Source organism: Antechinus flavipes, chromosome 1 (assembly GCF_016432865.1).
Source record: "Antechinus flavipes isolate AdamAnt ecotype Samford, QLD, Australia chromosome 1, AdamAnt_v2, whole genome shotgun sequence".
In the NCBI taxonomy this organism is placed as follows: Eukaryota; Metazoa; Chordata; class Mammalia; order Dasyuromorphia; family Dasyuridae; genus Antechinus; species Antechinus flavipes.
In genome coordinates this window covers 596,681,835-596,693,477 of record NC_067398.1, presented here as the reverse complement: position 1 = coordinate 596,693,477, position 11,643 = coordinate 596,681,835, and positions in this window count along the sequence as shown.

Here is an 11,643-nt window from a genome sequence, read left to right as displayed (position 1 = left end):
CTGACCAGTAAATATAAATAAGTTGTCGGAGGGCCAGTTAGCTGTTAGTTTGAATGTAGGAAACTCAAACTTATATAGGGTCTTTAACCTGGAATATCCTTGTCTGAAGGACACCTTGTGAGTTGGGAAGTGCTCTAGTTGACTATTAGTCAATAATATTTCTTAAGCACCTGCTGATTTCCTGACACTGTGCTATATAGATATGTTTATATACATATGTATATATGTATATATATATATACACACATATATATGATTAGACATACATAAATGCATGCACATTTACATATATGTATATGCACAGATATATGCATACACACACGTGTGTATATATATATGCATATATATATATAAAAACATATAAATTAGTTTACCCTTTTGTTCTGAACTCATTTGGAACTATTCGTAATTTTATAGAATGAATCACTAGGCTATTACACTAAGAGATGATATTTTATAAATAAATGTTTCCTAATATTCATTTAAACATTTTTAAAGCCCTAAATTATTTTTAATTTTCCATGAACATGTTTATGTAAAAGCACTGAATATATTTTCTTTTAGGATTTTTTCTATGTTTTTGAATGAAATGTAATAAATAGGAAAAAAAAGTATCAATTAAACACTTACTATGTATCAGGCCCCATGTTAAGTGCTAGATATCTGCTAGATATTTGAATATAAGCAAATCAGGTAGATCCTGTCCCCAAGAAACATATATCTTAATGGAGAAAGACAATACACAAAGGGGGAAGTTAAAGAGGTGTGTGCCAGGGGATATGGGGTACAAATGTCCAGGAAGTGGCATAGTGGTCATTGGATTTAATTTGATTGCCCTCTTTTAGTCTCTCCTTTTTTTGATTCATTCTTTATATAATTCCCCAAATAATCAGTAATCTAGGTCTGATCATTTCACTTGACTTTAAACAAATCTTCATTGGCTCCCTATTATTTCATCTAGGATAAAATAAAATTTTTTTTTTCAACTTGTTATTCATCTATTTGATCTCAGAGGTAATAGATAGGAAAATTTATTAAGTAGAGAGTAACATTCAGATTTGTGCCTTAAGAATATTACATTGGCAGCTATGTAGAGGATGGATTGGAGAAGGAAAATTAAGGCAGGAAGATTGAATTCCTCTTGATAGAATTCATTACATAATTGTTTGGAAATTTTCTCTTTTTTTGAGCTGAAACTCATCTCTGTATATTTTACTCATTGGTTCTTGTTCTACATCTAGGGTCAAGCAAAATAATCTTCTCTATATCAAGGACTGTGTGCTGAGCCCTGAGAAGAAAAAAAAATTAATGCTTTTAATGATCTTACAATATAATTGGGGAAGAGAGCACACAAACAAAACTGAAAGGGGGGAGGGGATTTCTAGGGGGCATCTTGTTCCATGGAGCAGAAATCCAGAAGAATTGCAGATAGAAAAATAGATTGAGCTAGAAGTTCAATTTCTGCCCTCTGTTTTTAAAAAAAAAAAAGGCACTAAAATGTCCCAAGTTGCTTATATGGAAGAAAAAATCAAGGACCAGAATTAAAAGGAGTAATTAAATTAGGTGTTCTTAAGGTTTGTGAACTATATTCAGGAAAATGAGGAAACAATTTCATTGTTTTTCTAAACCTGGGTTCTCAAATAAAGGGCTTTTGCAGAATATTCTTTGTTCTATTTGCGAAGTATTTAAAATTACTTTCATTAAATTTGTACGGTTTCCAGTCTTCATCATCATTTTATTATCCTTATATTGATCCCAAGCCCTCACTACCACCACCACCATCATTATTCCCCATTTTATTCTCCTTTTTAATTACCCTTTCCTCCATTTTAATAGTTCCCTCTTTTTTTCCCAAAGAATTTTGCCAGTTAACTTTTGTTTTTTTCCACCTTTTAACAAAAGATCCTCAAACAAAGGTTATATAATCTCTAACCTTTTACTATCCCGATTAGACTGCTCAGCAGTTAATGAATAATTACATTTGCATTTCTTTTGTTGGTATAATTTTTAGTCAGTACATCTTTCATCACCAAACTAAAAGACAGCATCTGCCACTAATAAGTAGTACGTGAAAGTGTTTATTTGTGTGTGCTAAATTAACGAAGTTCAAGAATAATTCAGTGCAACAGCAGACATTAAATACACACATATTGGGTTCCCAAAATTGAAATGAGGATATGAACTGAAAAAGAAAAAAAAAATTTAGCAATCACTAAAATTACAACAAATGATTGAAATATCCACAGGTGGATTATGCGTTTAGTTGTTATTTTTTGGGGGGGATGATCCAAAGAAACAACACTTTATTCTCCCTTCATTTTCTGTTACTTACTTGATCATTGAGAGATTAGGTAGGAAAGAGGGGCAATTGGATATGCCAAGAGGTGTATTTCAGTAATTAATTATATGTATATGCTAGAGGCAAGTTAGAAAAGAAGAAAAGATCTTTCTCCAATTTTTTTTGACATTTCATGACTAGTGGCTCTGTACTTATTCTTTCCAAATCTGACATTTTCTGATGCCGACAATAGGCTGCATCTTACTAATATTCATAGAGTATCTTTCTATTGCCCTTTGGATCACCTGCTGAAATAGTTGTAATAGAAAATAATTAAAGTAGATAAAAGTAAAAATCAAGTATTCTATGAATCCAGTAAGAAAGAGTTTCAGTCCCAGAATTTCAGAAATAGTTGGGATGTCAATGGCTTTCTAGTCCAACCTGCACCCAAAATAAATAAATAAATATATAAATAAATAAAGGAATAAAAGAGAGAGAGAAAGAAAAAAAGAATATCCTGTACATCTTACAGTCATCATTCAACTTCAGTTTGAAGATTCAAGTCAAAAAAAATTGTTATCATCTTAGGTAGACCATCAGTTTTTGGGTGGTTTATATATTAAGAAGATTTTTTTTACATTAAATATGAATTTTTCTCTGCGTAACTCCCACTCATTGTTTCTAGATCTCACATCTGGAGTCAAACAGAACATATTTAATCCCACTTCCATGTACCCTTCCTTTAATGACTTGATGATAACTATCCTGTTGCTTCTTCCTAAATCTTACTAATTTTAGGCTGATCACACCAGTTCCAATAGATCCTCATGAGATATGGACTCAAGACTCTTTGCCTTGGTTGACATCTTAGTCATGAGGCAGTGTGCTGCAATGGATAGAATGTTGATTTAAGAATCAGAAAGAAATGCAACTGAATCTTACTTCAGCTTTTTAATTAAATGAATGACCCTGGATAAATCCCCTTACCCTCTAAGGATCTCTAGGTTTTCTGATCTTTAGAATGAGGACAACAATAACATCGCAAAAGGATGTCATGAAGTTCAAAAAAGAAATTTTTAAAAGCTTTAAATATAAGATTCTCCTTCTCTGAATGCTCTTTAGCTTGTTAATGTCCTTTCTAACATGTGGTATTCTATTTTTGGCAGAAGGAAATCTCCAGCTGATGTTCTGATAAAGTAAAGATCTCTTAATGTACAATGGACTCTCAACAGTCTTTTCCATGACTATGATTCAAAAGCACCACTTCTGTGATGCTCAGGTGTCTATATAGTCCAACTCTCATAGCTTACATTGCTACTAAAAAACCATGACTTTGACTATACAGATCTTTATCAGCAAGGTAATATCTCTGCTTTTTAGTCTGCTAATTTGCCATAACTTTCATTCAAAGAAGCAAACATACCTTAATTTCATGGCTGTAGTCATTGTCTTCAATGATGTTTGAGCCCAAGAATATAAAATCTGACATTGCTTCCATTTCTTCTTCTATTTCCAGAAAGTAAGGAGACCAGGTGCCATAATCTTAGTTTGTTTTAGTTTACCTTTTTTATTGTTAAGCTTTAAGCTAGCTTTACACTCTTTTCTTTCACTATACTTTTTAATTCTTTTTTACTTTCTTCCATCAGAATGTATTATCTGCTTCTTTGAGATCATCAATATTTCTCCCAGAAACATTAATTTTGACTTTTGATTCATCCAACATCATGTACTCTGCATATAAATTAAATAAGTATACAGCCTGGTCTTATTGCTTTTCCAATCTTAAACTAATCAGTTGTTTCATGTTCAGTTTTAACTGTTGCTTCTTGAACCATATACAGGTTCATCAGGAGACAAAATGATCTGCTACTGCTATGTTTTTGAGGACATTTTAAGGACCACATTTTGTTGTGATTCACAACCAGAAGTTTTAGTGTAGTCAATGAAGCAGAAGTAGATTTTTTTTTCTGGTACCCTGTTGTTTTCTCCATAATTCAATGGATATTGACAATTAAGTCTTTAGTTCCTCTGTCTCTTCAAAAAAAAAAAAAACCAAAAAAAAAACAACCTGCTCATTTGGCAATTCTAGCTTTACATATTGCTGAACCATAGCTTACAGAATGTTAAGCATAACGTTGCTGCCATGTGAAATGAGTGCAATTGTTTGGTAATTTAAACATTGTTTGGCATTTCCCTTTTTAGCATAGGAATATAAACTATTCTTTTCTAATCTAATAGCTACTGTTGAGTTTTCCAAATTTGCTGGCATATTGAGTGTATCACTTTAGCAAAATGATCACTCAAATTAAATTCACATATTCCTATCCAGTTCAGTTCACTAATTGATTTAATAACTCCCTTTTTCTCTTCAATCATCTTCTTTGAATTTCTAGTTATGTAGAACATAGGCAACTATGGGCATATACAAAAAACATCCAGTTAGAAAACGTGATTGTGTAAATCCTGCTCATAACAAAAAGGAAATTTGGGAATTCAATGACAATGGGGAGAAAGTTTTCTTCACTGGAGACAAGAAATCACATTTTAGATCAATAGAAGGAAAAATTAGCCATTAGAAATGTCAAAAAATGAAATTGTCATGGAAGAAGCCCCCCCTCACTTATTGAACATTTTACCAGAGATATTGGAGAGGGGACTGATGGAAGTCTTATCAACCTGACATTAAGATTCTTTTACTGATTATCATTATGGTCCCTTCTAGGCCTAAATTCCTAGGATAAGAAACAGTTGTACTAGGGAAAGGTTGAAAGAAAAATGAATGAACTCTACTAATAGAAGGGCATCAACTAAATGAAAAAGAAAATATATTCCTTAGAAAAAAGAAAAGGAAAGTGAACTAACAGGAAAAAAAAATCCTTCTTTGTTAGTCTCATGGAAAATATACTGAAAGATGCCTTTTATTTTAGGTGCCAATGTCAATTAAGTTACTCATTTTTGAGGAAATAAACTGTGAATTAAATCTATCTCCTATGATCAGTGAAATGAGGTGTTATTTTTAAAATCTCCCTTATCAGAGTATTTCTCCCCATTTTATATTAGTTTTGAAAAAATACATTAAACATCATGGCACCTATTATGAAATTACTTAAACTACATGTAAGAAATTTGTAGAGTAGTAAAGTGAAGAGTTAAATTATGTTGATTGGAGTTAATCTAAAGAGTTTCACAGAATTTCCTAGAAAAGTATGGAATGAGAAAATAAACAGCTTTACTATTGAGAAACTGGAAAAGCAAAAATGAAGGTTTTTTCAAGTTAGCAATGGCAGTCACATCATACATCCTTTTAAAAAGTTGATTTGTTCATATTTAATCACTTAAAAAATTGCACAAAGGTAAACATTTAAAAGACATGTTTTACTTTTCGGAAGATTTCTATAGCTTTGGCATAATCCCAAAAGTATTATGGCACTGTGGTCATTGTTGTAACATAGGTGGGCAACCAATCTAAAAGTGGAATCAAGATTATAGGCAATTGATTATAGGGAAAACTCTATGCATGCTACATTGATGCAAAGTAATGAGAAGCAGGGAGTTGCATGACATCAGAAAATTATATATCTTTATTTAATAGATCCAAATTACAGCTATTTTTCTTTTCTTTGATTTAATAACACTTGTAGAATTAAGTGCAAATAATTTTTAAGAAGCCTTTAAAAAGCTGCATTTAGCATTTAATACTTTTCATCAAGACAATGAATATTTTCCATTTGGGGCCCAGGAGCATCCCTATGCATATTCATTTCATTTTGACTTTGTCAATTTAGAATGGAGAACGTGGGGTGCGAACAGGATGTACTCACAGAATTCTATATATTATCTTTCAAGAATTTTATGGCTAACTCAGTAAATCTAGGTTCATTTTCTTTTATTGTAGCTATTCAAGCCCTCTTTCTTTTCAGATACTTTGGACCTTCTTTTCAGAGGAATGTTATAGTTCTTTTGTGAATTATTAGAATTGTTTCATCTACAATAGCAGTAGAAGCCCTTTATTCAAGTTTGTTTATTTGTTTGTATGAACTCACTCACTACTCCCCACCTATTCACCCAATGTAGACTTCCTAGCCTCACTTGACATAGGGGCTGGACTTAATGCATTCCTTCCAATTTCTATCTTGTCCCTGACTGCTAACATCGTGGCCATAAAAATTACCTCAGTCAATAGCTTCATATGAAGTGCTTAGTGTAGCATTTGGCAGTGGGGTGCCAAGTTGCTCCCTGACCACTGTACTATCGGAGCATTAAGGGAGAGGGGTGAGAGGAGACAAGGGAAAATTGAGTAGCAGCAAGAAAGTCCTGCTCCAAGACTTGAATCTGATTTGAATAATCAAACCTCTAGTTTCAAATAAAATATAAATCAAGATTTTTTAAATTTTCAACTTTGTATATTTAGTATCTCTCAGCAACTGGCACATTTTGTTATTTAGTTATTTCAATTAATTCTGACTTTTCATGACCCCATTTGGAATTTTCTTGGCAAAGATACTACAATAGTTTGCCATCTCCTTTTCCAGCTTCATTTTCCAGATGAGGAAACTGAGGCAAAACAGGGTTGATTGAAACTTGCTCAGAGTTAATCCCTGGTAAGTGGTCTGGGTCCAAATTTGAACTCAGGTCTTCTTGACTTCAGGCCACGTACTCTATCCACTATGCCACCTGCTCAGACTGGCAAATAATAGGTTCTAAATAAATACTTGTACATTGATTTTAAAATGCAGATATCACTAGGGAAGGATAGCTTGTCACTTCTGTGTACTTACAGGTGAGCTAATTAATCATAAAGTATTGACATCTAGTTGTCTTTTCAAAATTAAGGGAAGAATATTTTTTGGTAGAGAGGGGAAAAGAGATGAGTAATTAATTGTATTTTGGGGGCAGATCTTGATGGAGTAAAGATGAGAAGAGCTTAAAGAGTCAAAGGTCAGTGAACATCTGAAAATCAGAGGAAAATAAGAGCCAAGAAATAGGAAAGGGGCAAAAATAATAAAGGTAAGAGAATATTAAAGACAAATTTTATCTACTTTACAAAAATTCCAAGTGTCTGCATGTACCATGCCACTGCATGTGACTGAACAGCATATCCAAGGTTATCAAAGTTATCTTTTAGATGTTGCAGATCAAATATTCATTAATAGCTACTGTCATTTTAATATTTTCTAGCCTCCATATATTCCCAAAGTTTTCAACATTCATGGAAAACAGAGAATTGAATGCAAATGTAGGAATGACAAATGCCACTTGCTCCCACCTTTGCTTCACTATGTGAAATTCAAGGGCAATTTTCATGGCCACTGTGTTAGCAGTCAGAGACATGATGGAAATTGGAAAGAATATATTGAGTCCAACCCCAGTATCAAGTGAGGCTAGGAAGACTACATTGGGTGAGTAGATGGGGAATAGTGAGTGAGTTCAAACAAACAAATAAATCGACTTGAATTAAGGGTTTCTGCTCCTGCTGTAGGTGAAATAATTCTAAGACCTTGTGGTGATTCACAAAAGAGTTATAAATATTTCTCTAAGAAGAAGGTACTCAATAATAGCTTTTTTTGGTCCTCACCACATCAGTAGTTTCTCTATCCAAAATAAACACTAAAAGTGTGTCAGAAAATAAATATTTCAGTTGAGAGAATGTTTTCTCACCAACTGGCAAATAGAGGTTAAATAATTTGTCTAGAATCACAAAGTGTCTGGTGTAAAATTTGATTTCAGGTCTTCATTACTCATAGACCCAGTGCTCTATCCACTGTCCTATCTCACTGAATTACAGTTGAGATACAATCAGGGAAATATGTTTCTGGTTTATAAGAATTATTTCTATCACTAATAGTGAAGGAATCTATGAGGCAATGTGCTCATATGAAAGGAAAAATTTATCTTTTGTCATTTGTCCTAAATTTTCTTTTCAATATAAGGTATTTTTTAAAAAGAAATTAGGTGGTAATTATAGGTACAACAGAATTATCCCCAGAACCTTGAAGGAAAGGCGATGGTGATCTGTCTCTAAAAACTTAGATTTAACTGTGTTCACTTGCCCATATAAGATGGAGGCCTGTGCATAATAGCCACTCTATGCAAATGTTACAAATATAACATCATTGGTATTATAGAGAAGAAGACTATATCATATTTGGTCAGGGAGATTGAATGGAAATGGCTTGTGAGTTGTGGATTGATCTAGATAATCACCCCTCTAGTACCACTGACCCAGGATTATCTAATAGAATGCTATGTTAATGTAATGAGTGCTACATTAATTATTATTTGAATTTCTTTAATCTTTTCAATTAACTAGGGATCAATTTGTAAAGAATTGAAGTGGAATGGATTAACACCACACATCTTAGTAGCCTTAGTTCATTTCAGAAAGAATTTTATAAATAGATCTTTGAAAAGTCAGCAAGAAACTTCAAGTCCTCATTGTCTGAGAACACAAAACTTCTGTTAAGACAGACTTGCTGTTATTTTGCAAAGAGAGCCTAGAGGTTTCCCAGAGCTTTGCAAAATTAAAACTGCAACTTGGATCTTCCTTCATGAAAACAGTAAAAACATGGACAGGAACTACTCCTCAATTAGCTGTTGACTATCAAGGCACTTCATTAAAATTTTCCAGTCTTCTTAGATCTATGACACTAGATGGACCTGCTACTAAATAGTTATTGTGTTCATATTAATAGCTAATATATGTATAGTAATATAAGATTTGTAAAGTGTTTTGCATAAATATTCTATTTGAGCCTTAAAACAACTTTGCTATTATTGTCTCCATTTTAGAGATAAGAAAACTGAGATTCAGATATGCTGAGGCTAAAATGAATACCACATTTCCTTGTGTTATTTTCTATATCTTTCTTTGCAGGTAGCAAAATGTGATTTCTAAAAGAAGGTTCAAATCCTGGAGAGACTTACACAAACTGATGCTGAGTGAAATGAGCAGGACCAGGAGATCATTATATACTTCAACAACAATACTATATGATGATCAATTCTGATGGACGTGGCCCTTTTCAGCAATGAGATGAACCAAATCAGTTCCAATGGAGTAGTAATGAACTAAACCAGCTACACCCAGTGAAAGAACTCTGGGAGATGACTAAGAACCATTACATAAACTTCCCAATCCCTATATTTTTATATTTTTGCCTGCCTGCATTTTTGATTTCCTTCACAGGCTAATTGTACAATATTTCAGAGTCCAATTCTTTTTGTACAGCAAAATAATGGTTTGGACATGTATACTTATTTTGTATTTAATTTATACTTTAACATATTTAACATGTATTGCTCATCCTGCCGTCTAGGGGAGAGGGTGGGGGGAAGGAGGGGAAAAATTGGAACAAAAGGTTTGGCAATTGTCAATGCTGTAAAATTACCCATGCATATAACTTGTAAATAAAAAGCTATAAAAAATTAAAAAAAAATAAAAGAAGGTTCAATTACTTTTCACATTCTCTATGAAGGGAGTTAACTAGCCAAGGTTACTTAGTTTATCAAAAATCAAATGGCCAAGGCTTAACCAAGGTTGGTAAGAAAATATTCTTTCACCTGAAATATTTGTTTTCTGACACAATATTTTATTTTGGATACAAACACTACTAAATTTTTCTGTAGATAAAGTGTATTCAATGTCTTCTTTAAAAGCCCAAGAGAAAATTATAATTTTCAGTCATTCCTGTTTTCTATAGCCAGAGGGTCCATGATGGTTATTGATTTACCCTTGACAGAGATGCCACTAGGAAGAAACTTCCTCATCTTCTGTCTATTGCAGTAAACTAAGAGATTCTTTACTTGTTCACCAAGTACAAAAAAGAGCCAAATCAGAATTTTGAGTTATACTTGAACCCTTCACATGACAACATTTGAAGTTATCTGGCTTTGAAGGAGAAATATAGAATTTATAAATGAGTCACAACAATTATTCAAAAACTGACAAATAAAAATGTGAAATGATAAGTTAAAATAACTGAGATTTATTTTAATGTTTGTATGGGGAAAACATACAAAAAGAGAAGGAAATTTAGGAACATGATAACCATCTATGCTCTATTTCTATATGGAATAAAAAGAAATTATCCTAAATCCTATCAGGATAGAATTGACTTGGATAGAGCACTGAGTTTATAATTAGAGGACTTAGGTTGAAATAATGATTCTGCCATTTTTTTTATCTCTGTATCTTGAGCAATTTATGTATCCTCTCTAAGTTTGTTTCCACAATTGTAAAATGAGAAAGCTGGACTTTTAACATTTAAGGCTACTTGAAACTCTTGGTACTTATCTAATCTGAAAAGACAGGTTGGAGAATTTCCTTATATATAAGTATTAACACCCAGATCTCAGTGCTGCAGAGACATATCTAGCATAAGTAAACCTTCCTCCAACTCAACAGTGAACCCCTCTGGGTGGCCCCTCTCAAATGACCTCTAACTAAAGGTCATTTGGATGCTTTGATAACAAAAGACATTCCAATTAAGACTAACTATTCTCTCTGATATTGTTGACCCAGTTTCCACTTTACCCACCATCTCTTGCCTTTTCAAATTTCAACAACCTGACCCACTGACTACTTATCACTTTGCATACTTTACTATCTGCTTAGGATCAGTTCTTTTCTATTAACTTTTCTACCTCTCCTGGTTTATTTGCTCCTCCTGCTTACCCTAGCTCTTTGATCTTCCCTTGGTCCTCTATTCTGTCCAAATTCTCAGTTCTCAGTCCTCATTATCAACTCCCAAGTGATCTGAATGCATGTCTTTAAACATGTCTTTTCTAAGAACCTAATGATTATAGAGTAGCTTTAACTAGTAACCTATTCTTACTATTTGACAGTGACATCACTATTAAGTTTCAATCTATATTGATATAGCACTTGGGATCCTAGGGCAGAGATTTAGAAGTAAAAGAGTTCCCAGATCTTTTTAAAAAATAATTTAATCTTATCCTTTGTTCAATGTTCCATTGGAGAAAGCGTATAAGTCCCTTGTAGATAACATTTTTTGATTTATATTTACTACAAATACTTTTTTCAGTCTTTTTCCCTGTATAACTTAAAAGATTTGTGTTGTACAAATCCTTTTATCTTTGTGGAAATCAAACCATCTTGTTTATATACAGTGGTTTCAGCTGTTTGGTTGATTTAAAATGTTCTGAATAAAAAAGATGTTTTTCCTTTTTCTTCCAATCTTAAAAATGATCTTCAAAAATTTAGATAAAGCCAGATATTTCATTTTATAGTGTTTTCAAGTAAATAGGTTTTCCAAATCCCTTCTATTCATTTATATTTCTGGATTCTCTATTCCATTCTATTGTTCTTTTTGTGATCTTGTATAAATTATTAACCTCTCTGGGAA